This window comes from Callithrix jacchus, chromosome 7, assembly GCF_049354715.1.
Source record: "Callithrix jacchus isolate 240 chromosome 7, calJac240_pri, whole genome shotgun sequence".
Lineage (NCBI taxonomy): Eukaryota > Metazoa > Chordata > Mammalia > Primates > Cebidae > Callithrix > Callithrix jacchus.
In genome coordinates this window covers 21125126-21139096 of record NC_133508.1, presented here as the reverse complement: position 1 = coordinate 21139096, position 13971 = coordinate 21125126, and the positions used below count along the sequence as shown (strand labels likewise).

The 13971-nt window shown below is 37.8% G+C and overlaps 1 protein-coding gene across 6 annotated transcripts in view; it reads left to right on the top strand.

Annotated features, from left to right (window-relative positions):
• The window catches only part of NEBL (nebulette), a 695182-nt gene that overhangs the window by 598887 nt on the left and 82324 nt on the right, over positions 1–13971 (top strand). Inside the window, exon 27 of one of the 6 annotated variants that reach the window (XR_004745516.3) lies at positions 677–2296. The exons of the other annotated variants lie outside the window; for them this stretch is intronic. The gene's annotated coding sequence lies outside the window, so the exon portion shown is untranslated. The remainder of the gene's footprint in view (positions 1–676; positions 2297–13971) is intronic. 6 annotated transcript variants of the gene reach the window in all.

The window sequence follows — 13971 nt, the reverse complement described above, 5'->3', positions numbered from 1 at the left end:
TATATGGATGGTGTTTAATGCCTGTAACTAATTCTTGAATGAATGAATGCTGAGGCTCTTAAAAGTATCTGTCATAAGATAAAACACGATATGATTATGTCTTGCACTTTACGTCTTGATACAATTTTGTTATCCTTTTCTAATGAGTCTCCAGTGATGGTCTTGTAGTTAACACATGGTTAAATTGGGTCACACAGAGATTTCCTGTTAATTTTTAACCTTGTAACCAATAAGCCTTCTTCCTTCTTATATTTAAAGTTTGCTGGTTTAGGGAAGAGCATGATTAATTCTGATGGCATCACTGATGAATAAATTATGTTTCAGCTTATGTTGTAAGTTTCATAAACTCAGCTTTCACTTATTAATTCTATAGATGACTCAAAGGAGAAACCAGTATTTGTCAGTTTAATAAATCGATGAAATAAATATCTAACAATATGGAGAGGAATTACGAATGGGATTCAGAACCAAAGAAAATGTTCTTTTGAGAGTCCATATCCTTTTGAAGGAACAGTGGGCAGATTGTGTAGATTCTTACATCAGAAAGGCAGAAAAGAAGGGAAGGGAAAGGGAAAAGGAATAATAGCTATACTTTTTTTAGTGCTTGTAGTTTACATACATCTTTTAATTCTCTTAATGCTTCCATTACCTATATATTACTATCCTAATTTTACAGGTGAGAAAACAGAAGGTCTAGAAATTAATTAGTCCTCCCTGACTATAACTGCTAGTAAGAAGTACTTTGTATGAAGCGGATGTTCTCAAACTGCGTCTTGCCACCATCCAATTACAACAGCCCAGAGTGGTCATAAAAGCAGCAGTACTTTACTTTGCAATTTGGACAGCAATTTTGAACTACAGACAAAAGTCACTAGGGCCTATAATGGACTGATACAACAAAAACTTCCATAAGAGATGCATTGGACATGGCTAGGGAAGAAAGGACAGGAGTCAAAATAGAAGTGGAGTATTTTGTCTCAACATGTAGACATTTCTCAGTTTTCTCACACAAATGGAAGCTACCTATGGGCTACGAAATTCAAAAAACATGTCACACATGAACACATACTTACAATAGCACAATTCACAATTGCAAAGATATGGAACCAACCGAAGTGCCCATCAACCAAGGAGTGTATAAAGAAAATGTGGTGTACATACACCATGGAATACTACTCAGCCATAGAAAGGAACGTGATGTCTTTTGGAGGAACCTGGATGGAGCTGGAGACCATGAAGTGTAATAACTGTGAAGTATAATAACTCAGGAATGAAAAACCAAATACTGTATGTTCTCACTTATAAGTGGGAGCTAAGCTATGATGATGCAAAGGCATAAAAATGATATAATGGATTTTGAGGACTTGGGGGAGAAGGTGGAGAGGAGGATGAGGGATAAAGTCTACACACTGGATACAGTCTACACTGCTTGGGACATAGGTGCATCAAAATCTCAGAAGTTACAACCAAGGAACATACACATGTACCCCCAAACCATCCATATCCCAGAAACCATTGAAATAAAAGTCAATTATTAAAACAAAAAAATATGACACTGTGGTACATAGTTTGGTTTAAGTTGGATTCAGCTTAGGATTTTTTTGATATTATTATATAGTTTCCTTTCTGATATAACAGAAAGTGTCATTACCTCAAACAAGATGACTAAGGCAGCTTATGGATAAGTAACACAAAAGAACCTCCCCAACAATTCCATCTAACAGGGTCTTTTTTCTAGATCCATTGTATGTAGGAGAATACATCAACTTGACTGGTTAGAATAAGTCTTATGTCCAAATTGTGTTTTCATCTGTTTTTGTTGATTGTGTCTTCCTTGAACTGGGGTGAAAGAAAAATTGTAGATGACTTCCTGCTCCACAGAAAAACATATGGAGAAGTAAAAATAAACAAAAAAAGAATCTATTGGATAAACAGTTGATGATCATTATGTCAACAGAAATTGGAAAGAAGCTTTGATGTGAGTAATTTATTCATTCACCCAGTTCAGTGTGTTCTGAGTTTAGAAAAATAGAACAATTCAAGAATTCTTTCAATATATAATCATTCCCTCCAGAAACTTAAAATAACATTAAACAGCAGCTTAAATAAGGCCATAAACATGTGCTAAAGAGAGAAAAGCATGAAAATACAAGAGAAAGTTGAGCCTGGAAGAAGACATATGTAGCGGGAGATGGAATCACTCCAGACACTTACCGCTGAGGGAGGAGACTTGAGCGCTACCTTAACGATCTGCGAAGATCAGAGCTGCTTACTGGGGATTCGGTCTAGCCTGCAGGTATGTTTTCTTTAGCTAATTCAATTTTTAAAACATTTTTAATTAGCTTTACATATTTAAAAATTAAGGAAACTGCATGCCAAATTCCAGAGTACAGCTTCTCTTAAAAAATTATAAGATCTGGTCACTCTGGGTCTGCATTTTGTCATGGCCTGGAGCTGTACCACTGGAGTTTGTCACTTTGGTGTAGAAATAACAGAGAAGCAGGTGCAGTGATAAACGTGAAGGAAATTTGCCAGGGGCCTTCAGACTAATCTGACTAGGACAGAGGGTTTTCAGGGAGAAAACTCTGAAAATATCAGTTGGAACCAAACTGGAGGCATTTGGAAGGTCAAGGCAGGCAATTTGGGTTTATCTGAGAGGTTCTTCCACCACGTCCCCAGAGAATATTCTTATTTTATGACTTGAGCTGAAGTTTCTGAGGTTAAAATCAAATAATGCCAGACTTCTTCAACTTGTTCAAAACCTAGTTAATGAATAGGGACTCTTCTTCCCCCATTTTTCTTTTTGCAATTTTTCTACCCAAAATATTTTTCTTGAACATTTGGGACCCACTCCTACTGCTCATCTACTAGCATATGTTAGTCCATGTCAATATATGAAGATAGCCTACGATGATTTATTCCAGAATATAGACATAGTTGATTGGGTTTACCCTAACAGTTTTGCTCTCTTGAGCTCTTGCTGTTAGAGTTTATATTTTATAGCATATATGACACAGTCTGTTAATTTGCTTCTAATTTGAGTAATTATTATTTCATAGCTTTCTGTCAACAGCATAGTATTTATCTAAAGGAGAGAGAAGGATATAAGATTTTGAGTCCCTATCAAGTGCCAGGTGTTGTGCTAAATGCTCTACATGTAATATGTGATTTTATTCTTTCCCCAAATGCTTCAGATTAGGGTACAAATTATCCAAGAAGACATGCACCACCCAATGCATAGATAGCTATGAAGGGCAGCATCAGGATTTAACCCCAGATATGTCTGAAGCCAAAGTACTTGCTTTTTTTAAAAAAATTTTTTTAATTTTTAAATTTTTATTTATTTTTTAATTGCATTTTAGGATTTGGGGTACATGTGAAGAACATGCAAGATTGCTATATAGGTACACACATGGCAGTGTGATTTGCTGCCTTCCTCCCCTTCACCTATATCTGGCATTTCTCCCCATGCTCTCTCTACTGTCCCTCCCTTATTCCCCCCCAACAGTCCCCAGTGTGTGATGCTCCCCTCCCTGTGTCCATGTGTTCTCATTGTTCAACACCCACCTATGAGTGAGAACATGCAGTGTTTGATTTTCTGTTCTTGTGTCAGTTTGCTGAGCATGATGGTTTCCAGGTTCATCCACGTCCCTTCCTGGAGCAATGTGACTTAGTTACTGAACTTGAATACGTTTGAGAATCACAACTGTAGGCAATTGGGAGCCCCTGACTATCTTTGTTCCTTATTGTGGGTGCATTTATTTAGTTGTTAAATAATCCAATGTCCTGTATTTTGAAAGTGTGAATTTGGTATTGCAGTGTAGGATTGGTAACAGAACAACTGAGTCAGGTATACTGACACATTGAAGATAAATGGTACCCAAAGACAATACAATGCTTTTGAGCTCTTTCTCCCTTTCTGGTGTCGATATTTGCCTGACATGAATAAATACAGAAATGATATTAGGCACACTTTTATATGTTTCACAGACAACAAACATAAAGTTAGTAACTCAGTGCAAAATTGCAATAAAAAATTCTCTGGCATCTTTTGACAGCCCCACAAATTGGTGCCCATAGAATGTATATACTTCTCAATATCACCTTTGCTTCTCCTCTGAGCCAGCAGACCAATTAGGAGGCAATTAGGTTAGCTGTGTAAGGTAACAAGATGGCTTAGGGTGCTAGCACTAATTTTTAAAAGAGAAAAGAAAAATCATGGGAGTGTGGTAGTCTAAATAATGGCCCCTCAGATATGTTCATATCCTACTGCGTGGCTCCTGTGACTATAACCTGATAGGGCAAAAGGGACTTTACAAATGTGATTAATTTAGGGTTTTTGAGATGTAACAGGTTAGCATTACCTAGGTGGGCCTGAGATAACTACAATGGTCCTTATGAGAGGGACACGTGAGAAGCCAGAGATGGCGATGGGATGCCAGAAGCAGAGATTGTAGTGATGCTCTTTGTCAATGGAAGAAGGGGTCAGGATACGAAGAATGCAGATGGCCACTAGATGATGGAAAAAGCAAGAAAATAAATTTTTCAGAAGCCAATCCTGCCACACCTTAACTTTAGACTGGTAAAACTGATGATGATTTTATTCTTCTTTATTTTGTATGTATATACAAAGTATTCTTAAAAAACAATTCTGAGTGATTGAGAAAATGATGTCACCAACAATTTTCTCAGTGGGAGAATTGGTAGACCTCGACATAGCCTAAGGTACATGTTATTCATCACCTGTGTGGTACTGAGTAAACTCATTTATAGTAGAGAGTTAATTACCATTCCCAGGAAGTTTGTGTGGATGATAATTATATGTAAGAATTTAAAGTATTTACTATATGCTAGACACTGGGTTATGTGCCTGATCAGCGTTTACTCACAACTTCCTGAAAACCTAAGGAAGTGTTATTGACAGAGAACCTAACACAGTCATCACAAGTCAAGGCTTCAGAGCTGTTTATCTGGGTTAAAATCTTTGTTTTATCACTCAGCTTTATCACTTTGCTTTATAGTACTCAGACCTCAGACAAACTACCTGATTTTTCTGAATCTCTGTACCTCATCTGAAAAAATGGTAGTGTCTATCTGCTATGGTTTGGCTGTGTCCCTACCCAAATCTCATCTTGAATTGTAGGTCCCACAGTTCCCATGTGTTGTGGGAGGAACCCAGTGGGACGTAATCGAATCATGGGGGCAGGTCTTTTCCATGCTGTTCTTGTAATAGTGAATAAGTCTCATGAGATCTGATGGTTTTATAAATGGGGAGTTTCCTGCACAAATTATCTTCTCTTGTCTGCCCCCATGTAAGATGTGCCTTTCAGTTTCCACCATGATTGTGAGGCCTTCCCAGCCATGTGGAACTGTGGGTCCATCAAACCTCTTTTTTATAAATTGCCCAGTCTCTGGTATGTCTTTATGAGCAGTGTGAAAATGGACTAATACACCATCTCATAGAGACATTATACATAATAAATAAATTAACTCATGCAAAACTCTCTTAATAGTGCCCAATATGTTATAAAAAATTAATGACAAATGATTATTACTAATAAAAATAAATTAATGAGTTATTTCACTTAGGATAATGGCTTTCCTAAGTCTTTCTCCCTTATAAAGGAATCTAAAAATCTGCAAAGCTGGAAATCAAGGGCTGCTATTTTGGTCTTTTTCTTCTCCTGGGGCAGCTACTTCCTGAGGTTGTAAACAGCATCAGCCTTGGTGGAGATTAGATGTACTAGGATATGAGTTGAGGTTCCTGAATCAATATCACATTATGGTCCTGAAGGTAAGAAGGTGAAAACTTGTCTCATTCCAGTAGGAAATCCTTGGGTGTTCTTAAAGCTGTCAATCATGAACTAAACTGTAAAAATCTTCTAGAGAGATTATAGCATTGGTTCCTTTTGACTCTAAATTAATAATAAATTATAATATAAAAAGTTGAAGAACCTGAGACTTAGAGAATTAACTTAATTGAGGCCATACATCTAGTAAACGGTACGTAGGACAGGAGTGTCAACTCACGCAGACTGGGTGAACACCAGTACATAGAGCAAATTCAGTTAAATAATAAATCCAGGGTGAACAAACCACACGAATCAGGATTTTTAAAAAATCCTTTGGACTAAATTACTTTCCTAGTTTGTTGACATGAAAAATCTTTTTTTGCCCTAGTAAGTTGTGTCTGATCAGTTAGACACATTGCATTTTCTTGATTCATTTAGAAGAACAGAATAATGGTGACCCATAATCTCCTGAAAAATATAAGTAGAACTCACCATTACTGCTAAACAACTTTCATTGTATTCCTCTGTTGTAGAGAGAAAAATTGGAAGGATCCTCAAATATCTCTAAGGGGCAGGGAAAAATGAGTTCATGCTAGTTTGACCTTTTCTATAGCAACTAATGAGAAATGTATTCTCTTCCTGGGTTCACAAGGGGGCGTAGTTTCAAGGTCAAGAACTTCCCAATGTCCCCCCTTCCCTCTTTCAATCCGGAGACTTAAGGGTCTTTGTTTAAATTTTCGCAAGTGTGGGAAAATAAAGTCAATCACTCCAGTGGAAGTTTAAAGGAACTCTTTTCACTGGCCAGGGGGCTTGGAGGAGGTGGGAATTCCTCCCAGGTTAAAAGTCCCTTTCTTCCTCACCTCCTTGAATTCCGTAATTGGGTCCCCTTCCACACTTTTTGTGGAAGCTTTCTTTCATCTTTTTCTCTTTCTGGAAAAAAAAAAAGAAAGAAAGAAACTCTTGAGAGTCTGATATTTTCCTAGGAGTGCACTCGCCATGGTCCCCTCTCCCATTTTTGGGTGAGTGAGAGACCAAGAGCCTGGAAAAGCATCCTCTCAGGGGAGCTGAGCCCTCCCCTGCACCCTAAAACCTGGAAACACTAATAATAGTTAAAATTAATGTTGGGAAGGGTTCGTTATTTTTATTAAAAACAGTATCTGCCACTGAGTTCCTTCTTTCTCCATGCAGTATGAGGAACTGGCCAAAGTAAGAATTGTCAAGTCACATAGTATGTGCAAAAAGAACCTGAATGATTATCTGATAATTAACACTGATATTAAAGACTTAATTTCTGTGCTCTTTTGAGTTATTATGGGAATATTGCTCAAACCAGACATGTTAGAGTAAAACTAGCTTTTTGGTTTGAATTAAAGCATGACTAGATTCTAATCCACAGAGTTTTTATTATTATTTTTTAGTTTGTAAAAAAATTTCACTTTTGTGAAGCAGATACCTGTTGGAAGAAATCCAGATACCATTTAAAACTCACTTCAAATAGCACAAGTTAAGTCACATTTTTCTTTAACAGATCAAAAGAGCTGTGTGTATTTATCTCCGCATCATCCCCAACAAACACACAAATATCCGTATCAAACCAAATGGTTAACTAGCTGTTGGTGTTGCAGAGACTTGAAAAATAATACAAACCCTATAGGTTGAAATGAAAAACGATAGCTCTATGGATACTTATTCTAACTGTTGTCTTCAGTCAACAATTGGACCTTTTTCTTGTTATAGTAGTTTTCAAGGCAATATAGTATCAGTTCCTTTTCATTCTGAAATCTCTCCAGACGATTTTTACAAAGTTTAGTTCATGATGGACAGCATTAAGAACACCCAAGCATTTACTACTGGAATGAGACAAGTTCTCACTTTCTTGCCTTCAGACCATAATGTGATATTGATTCAGGAACCTCAGCTCATATCCTAGAACATCTAATTTCCACCTGGTCTGTTGCTGTGGAAGTAGCCGCCCCAGGAGAAAGAAAAGACCAAAATAATAGCTGTTGATTTGCAACTTTGAAGATTTTTAGATTCCTTTATATAGGAGAAACACTTACGGGAGCCATTATTCTAAATGAAATAACTCAGAAACAGAAAAACATTGCATGTTCTCAGTTACAAGAGGATGCTAAACAATAGGTACCCATGGACATACAGACTGGAATAATTAACCCTAGAGGTTCCAAAAGGTGGGATGGTGGGAGGGTGGGCCAGGGCTGAACCATCAGCTATTGGTTACAATGTTCACTATTAGTTAATAGTTGCAGTACAAGACGAGACTTCACCATGGTGCAATATTTGCATTTAAGAAACCTGTACTGGTAACTCCTAAATATACAAAAATTTGAAAAAATGAAAAGTTAAAAACCAGGGAGTTGTCAGATATCCCTTAGAACTATAATTGTCCAGCCAGTGGGTAGAGTGGGGAGAGAGGGCAAATGTGCTTCTCCTTGGAGTTTTGTTGTGGTGCTAGTGTTTGGAAGTGAGGGAGGATGCTTATCTGTTCCTGCACACCCCATTGTCTCTCACGGGGGAGGGTATTGCATGCACTCTTCATTAAGAGAAGCCGCAGTAAAGAGGTTTTTATTGCTAAGGGAATGCTTCTTAAATGATAAGCACAGAATTTTCAGCTGCTGATTAGTGAGAGCAAAGATAAGTTGAAGATTTTAATGTCTCTTATTTACTACTGCAGTAATGGAACCAGAGCTGTGGAAAATATCTCTAATAACCTCTCACTTTTCCTTGAACTCTCCCTGAAAAAAAAGCTCCAAAAGAACTTTGCCAACAAGTGTAAAACACATGAATATTTCGGATGAAGGGAAACAAATTACTAATGTGACTTAGGTGTGAAGGAGAATAGTTGCTAATGAAGTCAGTAATGTGACAATCTAGCGAGGCTTTATATCCAATCATATTTCTATTTATTTTCCTTAATGCATTTGCCTGTTCCTTTCACCTTTTTATACAAACACGTGTTGCTTAATGACAGGGACATGTACTGAGAAATGTGCAGTCAGGCAATTTCATCATTGTGCGAACAACATCATAGAGTGTACTTATGCAAACCTAGGTGGTATAGCCTTCTACGTACCCACGCTATATGGTATAGCCTGTTGCTTCTAGGCTGCAAACCTGCACAGCAGGTTGCTGTACTGAATATTGTATGCAGTTGTAACACAGTGGTGTTTGTATGTCTGAACATAGAAAACGTACAGTACAAATATGGCGTAAAATATTTTAAAAAGGTATTTCACCAAGTCGGGTGGATCACCTGAGGTCGGGAGTTCAAGACCAGCCTGACCAACACAATGAAACCCCGTCTCTTAAAAAAAAAAAAGAAAAGAAAAGGTATTTCGATTCAGGTACCCCTATAAGTGTCCTATATAGGGGTACTTATGAATAGATCTTGCAGGACCGGAAGTTGCTCTGGGTGGGACAGTGAGTGGTGAATGAATGGGAAGGCTAGGGCATTACTGTAAACTACTGTAGACCTCACACTACACTTAGGCTACAATAAATTTATTCAAAAATATTCTTTCTTAAATAATACATGAACCTTAGCTTACTGTAACTTTCTAACTTTGTAAACACTTTAATTTTTTAAACTTTTGATCCTTTTGTGATAGCACTTAGCGTAAAGCACAAACCCATTATGCAGCTGCTCAAGATATTTTCTCTACATTTTCATTCTATGAGCTTTTGGCTACTTTTAAAATACTTTTTAAACATGTTAAAAATTAAGACAAATGCACAGCGCGGAGCTGCCATCTGTTATGTAACAGTGCTTTCTTCTTCTGGAAGATCTCCGGAGAGACCTGCCTAAAGCCCTTTTTGCGAACAGTCACTCTTACCAGAAATATGTCCGTGGTGATTTGCTTGATTTGTTTCTTTTTTTTCTGTCATCCATTTGCCTGTAAGGAGATAATGCACCATGGATGTTCTTTTATATTAATGAAAACATTATGATGTTTGGGTCCATGTTTTCAAACTTTTTAAGGAATTGGCTGAGGTCTGCAAAAGCTTCTGCTAAATTCTCCACTGTGGATTTTCTTGAGGGTTCCTCTTTACCTTCTCATGTGGTTTTCTTTTCTCTGGCCTCTCTTTTCAGCTGTGTATTCCTGTTCCAGTTCCAACAGCTCCTCATGAGACCACTCATCAGGAACCACATTCATTTGTGAGCTCCTCAATGTCATCCCCATCCACAGCTAGCTTAAAATTCCTTGCCATCTCAACCACACAGCCTTAATGATTTTTGCAAGCTCTTCGCCCTTGGCAAAATACTTTGAAGTCTTGGATGAACCTCTTAACTATCTTCTTCCAAATGTCATTTACACACTTCTTGATGACATTATGCCAAACTGAAGCAAGTTCTTGAGCCGATTATATATGTCACAATCCTTCCAAAACTGCGTCAGTGTCTTCTGAGTATCTTCTTCAATTGCAGCAATAGCCTGGGCAAAGGTTCTTCTTAGGTCATAGGCCATGACAGCTGTTATAATTTTTTGTTGCATTAATTGGATTGAAGAGGTGGTGTTTCTAATGGAGAAACACCACTTTTATATTGGGATGAAGATCACCAATGAAGGCGGATGTGTGAGAGTATTATCAACAATAAGCAAAATCTTGAAACTTCCCAATTTTGCGTCTCCTTTTCTCTGGTAGCCATTTGAGAGGGTATCTTAGGAGAGGAACTGGGTCATTCAAAACTTCTTACTGTTCTTGTAGTCCACTGACCGTGGGTGCTTATTTACATACTTGAAGACTTGGGGTTCTCACTGTGGCACATCATAAAATAATTCAATTTATAGCCTGCTACTCTGCTCCCAACCAAGATTGTTATCCTATCCTTAGGAGCCTTGAAACCTGGTATTGACTTGCCCCTTTTATAGATAAAAATCTTTTCAGGTAGCCTTTTCCAGAACAGGGAAATTTTATGCGTTCTGAAGACTTGTTTCTGCAAGTAATTTTCCTCCACAATTAGCTTGTTTAGAGTTTCCGAAACTTCTTCAGCTGCCTTCACATTATCTCTTGCAAACTCATCACTCACTTTTACATTATGTAATAATAATAATTCTTGAAATAGTTAAATCACCCAGAGCTTGCAGCAAATTCAACATCATTAATGGGGCTCAGTCGTTTCTTTGAACATCACAGGCAAACTTTTTGCTTTGACCATGGTTGTTACAGTGCTGTGAGAAATACACTTCTGTGCCTGGCCTTCAGTCCAGGTCATTAGAAGTTTCTCCATGTCTGATAGAGGTCCTTCTTGAAGTTTTGTCAGTCTCCTTGCCTTCAGTAAAGCAGATCCTTTGCCAGATTCCATCATTTTGTTCTTGTTCTTCAAGATTATAGTTATGGTGGAATGGGACATGTCGGACTGGTAAGCAATAACCATCACTGATTTTCCACCTTTGTCATCCTTACTTCACTTTTAACTTAATTTCCACATCAATAACTTGATGTCGTCTTTGGCTGGCAACATGAGCAGTGGATTTGGGGTGTGTAAGGGTCATGTTGAACAAAACAACATGAGTTTAAATTATGCACAAGAGACAATGATGCTATCAAGAAGCGAGGTAAACACAAGATGGATGAGGCAGCATACTCTTTCACAGTAAACCTATTTTTTATAATTTGAAGGAGTACATTATAAAATCACAATAAAAAGTATAGTACAACAAATACATAAACCAGTAATATAATCACTTACTATCATTATCAAGTGTCCTTAATTGTGTGTGCTATCCTTTTCTATGACTGGCAGCATAGTAGGTTTGTTTATACCATTAATCACATGAGTGATGTGTTGCTTTATGATGTTATTACAACTACAGCATCACTAGGTGTCTTCATTTGTTTTGTGTGTTGCTATAATGGAATCCCTGAGGCTGGGTGATTTATAAAGAAAAGGTTTATTTGGCTCAGAGTTCTGTAGGCTGGGAAGTTCAAGGGCATGGCTCTGTCTTCTGGTGAGGGCTTTGTGGTGCATCTAAACATGGCAGAGGTCAAATGAGAAGCAGACATGAGCAAAGAGGGATAGCAAAGGAGTTCCCTTTGCTTATAGCAACTCACTCTTCGGGAACAAATATAGTCCCATGAAAACTAACCTAGTCTTGCCAAAGTGATAACTCATTCACTACCACAAGACCAGTACCAAGCCATTTATTAGAGATATTCCCCCATGACCAAACACCTAGGCCCCACCTCCGAACACCACCATACTCAGGATGAAATTTCAACATGAGTTTTGGTGGAGATAAACCATAACCAAGCCATTGTACTAAAGGACAGGAATTTTTCAGCTCCATTATAATCTTATGGGAACACAGTCACATATGTGGTCCATAATTAACCAAAACATCATTATGGCACATGACTTTATCTATTTGTGTTATAGTCAAATTCTCAACAGTGTTTACAAAGCTTTTGTTCTGTTTCCATAGCAGATGGCCTCAGAAGGTAGAGACAGTGTCTTCCTCTGGGTCAGAAGGCTTATCTGTCTCATAACTAGTATAATGAAGACTGTGCCTCTCTGTGGGGCAACACTTGGACAGGTTTGCTTGCAGACCACTTTATAAAATTCAAGGGTTCTTACACTTAGAATTCCTCGGCTGTGACACAACCCCCTGTATACACAGCAGGCATGTGGACCTGCCTCTTCATTGCCCCTTTGGAGCATGAGGGACAAGAGGAGGCAAATGTGGACATGAAGCTCATGCTGTCTGTCGTGCTGAGAATGAAAACACCCTTCCTCTCTGACCTTGGAGTCTCACGTTTCCTAACATCTATGAAATAGTGGAAGACTAACTTCTTAGCTTGAAAAGAGAGTAGAATTTCAGAACCTTTTCTATTTTATCCTCTTCGATCTTATTACACATTATTCATCCTACCCTCATTTTGGGATGAAAGTTGGTATGTTGACTACCCTTTGCTAAAAGAACTCAAGGCACTCTTGGGTCACCTAAAATGAAGGGTGACAACTAGAGGGTAATGATGGTGCAAGTGGAAAACTTCAAATATGATTGTGTTAGGAATAAGTAGAACCAGCAGGAAATTTCTCAACAAGCCAGAGCAGTGGTAAAACCCACCCTTCCTGTAACAAAATCTATGGTGATTGTTGCTTATAAATGGATCATTTAAATGCTGTAAAACACTATAAAGAATGTACTTTAAGTTTAAAAATCCATTAATAGGAACAAAAAGAGCTCTGAGTTCTTTTAATTTTGTTGTAACAATTTCTTTTTAAATTGATGTCCAGAAGAGTAAATTCATCCAATATGAAAGCCTACTGCTTTGGGGGGGAACACATTTGATATTAAATGACCAGAGGATAGTAGAGTTATAGGAAGATATTTATTTTTAATTTTTTAATCTTTTGTAGACACAGGTTCTTAGCCACTTAGGCTGTAGTACAGTGGTGCAATCATGGCTTGCTGAAGCCTTAAACCCCTGGGCTCAAGCAGTCCTCCAGCCTCAGCTTCCCAAGTAGTAGAGACTACAGGTGCATGCCACAACATCTAATACTTTGATGTTTTATAGAAATGAGGCCTTGCTATGTTGCCTAGGCTTATCTGAAACTCCTGACCTCAAGTAGTTCTCCCACCTTGGCCTCCCAAAGTGCTGAGATTATAGGGCATGCAATATTTAAAAGTGATATTTACTCAACTCCCAAATGAGTTGGTGACCAAGGTGGCCATTTATGTTACTTTCTTATAAGGGCTTAATACATTTCCATCTGTTACATGCTTGTTCTTTTTGTAAAATTATCTTTACTAAAGACTGAATACATAGAAACACATATTTCTAAAATACATAAAGTGTCTAAATATTAAGAGTAATGTATACACTCTGTGAGTTCCTCATTTAGCTTGAGAGATAGGACAATGGGAATTGTCTAGGAGTCCCACATTCCCCGCCTCAGTTCTATACTATTCCCTCTACTACCTCCCTCAGAGGTAACACTGACCTGAACTTTGTATCTACCATTCCTTTCATTTCTTTGTAGTTTTCAGGTACATGCATCTATCAATCAATCTATAGACAGTTTGCGTTTTTAAAAATGGAATGAACATCTGTTGTAAATTAACCATCATCTTAACTTCACTATCAAAAAGCAAAGCTGATGAATTTTACAAGCTTGTTATAGATGCATCATGAAAAATTTATTATTAATCTG